Consider the following 8,241-nt stretch of genomic DNA (forward strand, 5'->3'; position numbering starts at 1 on the left):
CCTGAAGGCTAAACTCCTCCATATCTACAGATGAGCAAGGCTAGGCTTGCACACTAGAAGCTGGAGGAGGTCCCACCCTCCAGGGTTCCTTGAGTGTTCTTCCAATTTGTCTGCAAGCAAGGAACGCAGATGGCAAGTTTCATCTGGCAAAAAAGGCAAGATGATAGGAAAGCATGAGGATCACTTCATTGAGACAGTCCATTCGCTGACTCAGTGCTGCGTGGGACAAGTATTGCCCATGGCCATCATCTGGTTCTAGTATGGTGATATAGGAAGTGGTGGAACCTTTAAGAGGGACCTAGAAAGAGGTAACAAGACTGTCCTCTCCCTACTCTCTGACTTTCTGTTTTTCACTGTATTTGTTCTCTCTCTCTCTCTCTCTCTCTCTCTCTCTCTCTCTCTCTCTCTCTCCCCTTCTCCCTACCTCAAATGTGCGCGCACACACGCACACACAGATTCTTGCTATAGTCCCATCTACCAGGAGGTAATGTAGCCAGGGAACCCACCAGAGCTGGTCCAGTATTTTGATAGTTTGAACTTTCAGCTTTCAATGCTGCGAATTAAATAAACCTGTTTTCTTTACAAGTTATTCCACCTCAGATATTTTGTTATGTATCAAAATATTAACTAATACATTCTCAGAGGCCAAGGATATCTTGTTTTCCAGTTCCTTGTTAGAAGAATCATCAAGTTTGTAACCTACAGCAGGGATAAGTCTCTTCCTGGGAGTATACAATTGGAATATCAAATCAGCTGAGTTATGCCTAAGTGGCCAGGTCTTGTTTTTATTTTCTATGTATCATAATAATCATAATTAGTTTTATTTATTTATTTATTTATTTATTTATTTATGTATATAAATACACCATTATGGGTACAATGCCTACAGAGGCCAGAAGAGGGAGTCAAATTTCCCAGAACTGGAGTTACAGATGGTTGTTAGCCACCATGTGGGTGCTGGGAACTGAACACAGGTCTTCTGCAAGAGCAGCCAAGGCTCTTAACCACTGAGCTGTCTCACCAACTCCAATAATGGTAATTTTTTTTTTTATCTTTTTGAGACAGGGTCTCCTTGTTGCCCCAGCTGTTCCAGGACACTTGCACATGTGACCTTGTGGCAATAATGGTAATTTTTATACTGTTACAAAAAAAATGAAATCTTGAGTTTGATTTTTCAAAGGAGCTTTCCTATACTTTGGTTTTATTTCATGTAATCCTGCCAATCTGAAAGGTTTCTTTTGAAAAGTTACCTGTATTATCCATTCAACCTCACCACTACAACTTTCTCTCAGTGTTTTCTCAATCTGTGCAGTAACAATGTTGATAGACTTTCATTAGGCACTTGGCATCCAAGCAAACCCAATAAGACCATTGCCCACAACATGTCCACAGAATTGAGCAAATGCCCAACTATGTACATTCTTTTGCTTCCCCAGTGTTTGAGCATGGTAAGAGAAAAATAAGAATGTATCATAGACAAGGATCACCACCCACCAAGAACCTCCAAGTCTACCTCCCACAACACTGCACACCAGTTGGTTCTATAGTGAGCCCTCTAGTTCTGGACCACCCCTGATAATTGGATGTTGTGAATGAGTGGAAAATGGGTGGGCAAGAGAATGGTGGCAGACCGAGGTCAGTGTGGTTGGAATGGGGATGGGAGAGAACACTGGGCAGCTCTTGAGTCCTCCATTCATGTAGGTAAGGTCCTGGGCAAAGAACAGATCTTGTACTCTGAGCTCCGTGGGCTCTGATTTTCCCACATACCACATGCCTATATCCCTCACCCCTCGGAACCTCAGCTCTGCCACCTCTGCCTGCCCTGCTACCACTCAGGAGGATCCAAATAAGGAAGGGTACTGCAGCCTGTTGGCCACCATGAAGAACAGCCCATGCTAAGAAGCTACAGGCTCTCAGCACTATCTTGAGTTAGCTAGTATTATAACGCTGTTAGTCACGTGCTGATGAGAGATAAGCAAGCCGAGTAGAAATGAGCCTGTGAGTGAATGAGGTTAAAGAACTTCCAACCTGGCCAGCAGCTCAGCCTTAGTCCCAAACCCTTCACTCTGTGTGAGCTGTATGCATGTACTTAGATCCTCACCAACTATGATCTGTGAGATCCAGGAGCTCAGCTTTCTCCCTGGTTCTGAACACCAGAGGAATCTTAACCTTCAGATAGAAGCAGAGCTTAGAGACCAACGAGTGTCACTCCATTTACACCCCCATGTCATTTCTAAACCCCTCCATATTCTGGGCCATATTCTGCAATTCCTAGAATTGCAACCTTTGTAAACATTCTGTTCAAATATCTTGTCCACATCGTACAGACAGCAGCTTTGCCAGGGCAGTCTTCCTCCCTTCTGGGAGACACTGGTTTGAGTTAGCCTTTTTCCTCTAGGCTGGTCTCACTTCTGTCTGGGTTAGCACCACACCTCTCACTGTGGCAGCACTCTGTCTTGACAGGGATAATACCTCAAATACTGTAGAGATAGCAGCAGCTGTCCCACTTAAACTGAACAAAGGGGGCCATTACTGAACCACTTTGCCTATTTGGTCAAATTTTTTTGTCCCCCCATTAATGTGTTAAAATTCTAATTCCAAATTCTAATTCCTTCATTAGGAAGCAGAGATTTGGGGAGGTCATTAGGTCATGATGGTAGAGCCCTTAGGAATGGAATTAATGACTTTATAAAAGAACTCCAGGGACTGGAGAGATGACTCAGTGGTTAAGAGCACTAGTTGCTCTTGAAAAGGCCCTGGGTTCTATTCCCAGCAACCATATGGTGGCTAACAACCATCTGTAACTCCAGTTCCAGGGAATCTGATGCTCTCTTCTGACCTCTGTGGGCATTGCATGACATGGGTGCATTTACATACATGACTGTCTGTAATTCCAGTTCCAGGAGCTTTGACAACCTCTTCTGTCCTCCGTGGGCATTGCATGACAGGGGTACACTTACCTACATGCAGGCAATACACAAATACACATAAAATAAAAACAATAAATAAAATATTTTTCCAAAAAGAAATAAAAGGACTCTAGAGTGTTGTTCCAACACTTAAGGGCACAGTGAGTAGATGACCACTGTAAACAAACAGCTCCCACCAGACATGGTGTCTGCTGGTACCTTAATCTTATATTTCAGGTTCTCCTAATGTGAGAAATTAATTTCTGTTAAGGCACCGAATGTCAATGATGACAAAAGACAATTCCACGACGTCACCTTCAGCAGCTGGAGCTGTTCCTTAATCTTCTAGGAACCTCAACTCAAGCTAAACCAGGAGTCACGGATTTGATGCAGAAAAGAATTTCAGGACTAGCCAATAAGAAGCAGAGTTGGAGGATTTTATTAAAGATATTTCAATATAGTCTTTAAACAGGAGGGTTAAGAAGAAGAGAGGCATTCAGAAAGAGAAGTTCACCATATCATTATCACACTAGATATTCCATCCATCCCTTTAGCATGATTTAAAGTGAATCTGCCTTCCTAGGAGTTGTCCAGGTGATTTACCAGCAAAACTGAAAAGTTGGGTCTTTATCCAGACCAGTGATGCCAGAGATTGTTATTCTCTTGACCAGTTAATTTTTTAAGTATTTTTTTAAACTGAATTTTTGTGACTTTCATACAACGTAATTTGATGATATTTAGATCCTCTCCCTATCCACACCTCCCTTACTGCCCTCCTCCCAATTTAATGTACTCTATTATATATAGTAAAGCTATAGAATCTAATTTGTGTCCCCAAATTTTTTCAGTGTGGGTCCATCCACTGGAGCCTGGTTAACTCATGAAGAGTCCCATCCTTGTAAGAAACTGTCTCTGCCCCTCCCAGCAGCCATTCATTGCCAAGAGTTCTTTGGGTTAGACTGGGATTTCTTATCCACTTCTCCATGTCTAGCTGGGATTTTGTTTGGTTTGGTCTTGCATTGGACTTGTGTATGATGTCTCTATTGCTGTGAGTTCATATGTGTAACTGCCTAGCTGTATGGAGAACTCTGTTTTCTTGTGGTCATCTACCATCTCTGGCTCTTGAAATCTTCATGTCACCTCTCCACAATGATCTCTGAGCCTTGGGAGGTAGAAGTTTGAAATAGGTGTCTTATTCAGGAATGAGCACTCTGTAGCCTCTTGTTCTCTGTACATTAGGCAGTTGTGGATTTCTGTGTTAATCACCATCTGCTGCATAAAGAAACAGCTCTGGTGACAGTTGAAAGATGCATTCATCTTATGTATAGACAGTGCATTGGAAATATGACTCTCAGACAATTACTCTATGCTTTTGATCAGTTGGGGAACTCTGAGTTAGTCTTCATTTGTTGCAAAAAGATGCTTCTTTGCTAAGTGGTGAGAGGTAGGCTTGTCTGTAAATAAGAGGATGTATATTTAGAATAGAGTAAGAAACTACAATGGTCTAGGGATGTGGCAAAAATAGGTTTTTCTGTAGTATTTATGATCTCTCCAGCCATGTGTATTTGGCTTTGTTTACAGTAGCACACATGAGTGGGCCTTAATTCCAACTAGACAGTTTTTGATTACCCCCAAGAAAAAGTACTACTACTGTACCAATAGCAAGAGTTTACTGGGTCAGTCATTGCTGTTTATTAGGTTTTACAGCCGGGTGGGACTAGTGATTGGTTTTCTCCCTTGGCAACTTGCATACTATCCTCTGATACCACAAGAACTAGTCTTGAGGGAGGAGGCTTCCAGGAAAGTTCTAGCTGAATTGCTCCAAGTCCTGTGTCAGAAGTATGGCCTTCCTTCAGCAATAGGATCTTATCTTCAAATTCTGGGAGGCAATCAAGGGCTGTGGCAGTAGCCTGTGTTATTTTGGGAGTCTCTTGGACTACCCTGACCAACAACTGGAAGGGAGGTTTCTTCTGCCTGGTGTTTTTTGTTACAGAAACTTCAGCTATGCACACGCACATATTTTTCAGTAGGACTTTGAACTGATATATTTCTCTCTGATTTTTCAAACCATCTAGGCATTATTTAATCATACCTCTCACTCCCCCTGTATAACTCTCCCTATTCCCTCTCTAGTTAAAGTACCCCCTTGTCCCCATTTCCCCCGATAATACCTGTCTCCTACTATCCCACTTTCTTGAGTTCCTTCTTCCCCTCCACTCCCAAGGATCAGTTAATCTTATGTTTTTTTTTGTAAAGCAAGGCTGGTAGGTATGAGTGATGGAGTTCATAGTTACTTGTGGCCAGTGTGCCATGTGGAGGTTAGTAAAGACCTCTAAGAAGGCATTTGGTTAGATTGTAGTTTCTCCCATGTAAAATCAGGATAATGATTCTAATGATTAGAGGTCATTGTGAAACACAGGATTTAGAATTACCCAGGAGACTAACCTCTGGGCCCACCTGTGAGGAATTATCTAGATTCAGTTAATTGAGCCTGGGAGACCCACCTTGAATGTGAGTCACTCCATTCCATGGGCTGAGGTCCCTGACTGCAAGAAAAGAGAAAGCAAGCTGAGGACCAGAATTCATCACTCTTTGCTTCCTGATTGTGAATGCAACATGACCAGCTGCCTTAAGCTCTTATCACCATGACTTCCTCATCATGAAGAACTGTATCCTTAAACTGTAAGCCAAAGTAAGCCCTTCTCCCTTACATTGCTTTTTTCCAGGTGTCTTAGTTTGCCTTCAAGTGCTATGAAAAAACACTCTGACCAAAACCAACTTGTTAGGAAAGAGTTTATTTGGCTTACAAGCACAGCCCATCATCAAAGGAAGCCAAGGCAGGAACTCAGGGCAGGAACCTGGAGCACAGGCCATGGAGGAGAGCTTCTTACTGGCTTGCTCCCATGGCCCATGCTAAACCTGCTTTCTTATACAATACAGGACCACCTGCCCAGGGGTGGCATCACCCAAAGTTGATTGGGCCCTCTCACATCACTTGACAGTCAAGAAAATGCCCTCACAGACATGGCCACAGGCCAGTCCAATGGAGGCAATTCCCCAGTTGAGGCTCCCTCTACCCAGGTGTTCAAGTTGACAACTAAAGCTATCCAGCATATACCAGGATATTTTATTATAGTAAGGAGAAGAGTAACTAAATACGCTAAGAAACCCTCCCCCCCCATCTTCCCCTTTCTCTCTTTTGATAAGTGAGATTGTGTGGTGAGCTCTGGAGATACCTTGGATGGATTTTAATCTGATGGAGTAAAACCAGGACCCACCAGGCTTATACAAGAGGTTTAATACATGCCCTTTCCTTGTAAATGGGGTTTTTGGTGAGATTCCTAGAAAACTGAAGGTTTACAACTAGAGAGGGAGAAAGGCCTCTGGCAGTTGTTAATTGTGCTGGAATTCTTGCTACCCTGATGGTGAGAGGCCCCAACCAGACTCCAGGATGAGGGGCTGCTTTCTCTTCTCATGTCTTCATACTTTCTTGTCTTTCTATTCTGCCTCACCAGTATCCAGTGCTATGTTACAGCAGCCTGGTACAGCTTGTCTGTGTCCCAAAATGAGACAGAGAGCTTTAAGTTCTAAGCTTTAAGAGGTGATTAGAGAGAACACTCTATACCATAGATGCCCTAATACCATGGTCCTAGACTATCTTGGAGTTATCTTGGAGGGAGGATACTACTTCAAAAAAAAATATCATTATGCATTTCGAGACTCCATTAAATATCCTCAGTCCATAAAGAAACAGTTGTCTTCAAAGACTTCTATAATAAAGTTTTATTTAAAAAGCATTCCTGAAGCCGGGTGTGGTGGCACACGTCTTTAATCCCAGCACTCGGGAGGCAGAGCAGGCGGATCTCTGTGAATTCGAGGCCAGCCTGGTCTCCATAGCGAATCCAGGACAGCTGGAGCTGCAGGGAGACCCCTGTCTCAAAAAGACCCCCCCCCCCAAAAAAGCATTCCTTTATATAACCAGGGCAAACCTTTGTGTCAGCATGGAGCATTACTGTTAAAAGGAGTTGTCCAGGTTCTATTGTAGATCTGCCACTTTGGTCTAGCCATCTCTTAGACACTTATTCTCTGTTGTGACCAGTTTGGGAACTCTATAATAGTTTCCATCTGTTGCAAAAAAGAAGCTTCTTTGGTGAGTGGTAAATGAAATACTTGTCTGTAAATATAAGGACCTATACTTAGCATACAGGAAGACATTACATTTGTCTAGGGATGTGACAGAGGCAGGGAAGATACATTGGAAAAAAAAAAAGGTTTTGTAGAGGGGAAGCCAGATTTGGCCTCAGGGGACAGACTGCAGTCAGAACTAGGAAAATCTTCTCTAGGAAGGGATTTAAAGAAATTCAGAGAAACATGTTTTCTGGGGACCTGAGGACTGGGTGAAAGGAATCTGATAGTTTCAGTAGACACCCAGGTAAGGTCAGATAGAGCACCAGGTGACTCTGAGCAGTAGGACTCCAATCAGGTGGTGCCCCCCCCCCAGGCTTCCACATGCCCACTCACACCCTCGCCAGAAAAGGGCAGGAAAAGCAGGGCATCTGCATTGTGAGATGAGGCTTCATGGGCTTCTGCCGAGGCAGTGGCAGAGAATGCTATCCTTGTCTAACTTCCACACGGCCCAGCTATAGCAGGAGACAGCAAGGAGACCCAGGTGAGTGGGGGCTCTGGGGCCTCAGACTGGAGCACTGCTCAGTGCATCTTCTGAACCAGAAGGGACAGGTTGGTGTCTGCATGCAGACTCCAGACCCCTGCCACCAGCCCCAAACAATAGGAATGAGAGTTAAAGAGGTGGAAAGCTCAGCTAGTACTTTTGCATTCTGCTCTTCAGATGGTCAAAAGCTCACAGTCTCAGCACTGCCCCTCTTCACCAGGGTCAGCCCTCCCAGGTAGCTCTGCTCCAACCCCAAATTTACCCTTCCTCTCGTCTGAGCCCTAGCCTGCTTGTGGGCTTCAGTCACCTTCCACACCCAGCAGAGGGGGACAGCAATGAGGGGGTAGGCTGAAAAACAGGTGGGGCCTCCTGGGAGCACTAACTTGGGGGTTGAAAGGACTGTGGGCAGGGAGCATGGGGCCTGTGATCCCAGTTACTCAGGGGTCAGAGCAGAAAGATCCTACATTCAAGGCTAACCTGGGCAAGTTATCCAGATAAAAAAGATTAAGAAGTACTGGGGAATATAGTTCAGTGGTAGCACACTAGCCTTATATGCATGAAGTCATGGATTCAATTCACAGTACTGCAAAATGGGGAAAAGGAGAGAGGGAGAGGGAGAGGGAGAGGGAGAGGGAGAGGGAGAGAAAAAGAGGGAGAGTGAGA

Source organism: Nannospalax galili, unplaced genomic scaffold, assembly GCF_000622305.1.
Source record: "Nannospalax galili isolate Female #2095 unplaced genomic scaffold, S.galili_v1.0 scaffold768, whole genome shotgun sequence".
Classification (NCBI taxonomy): domain Eukaryota; kingdom Metazoa; phylum Chordata; class Mammalia; order Rodentia; family Spalacidae; genus Nannospalax; species Nannospalax galili.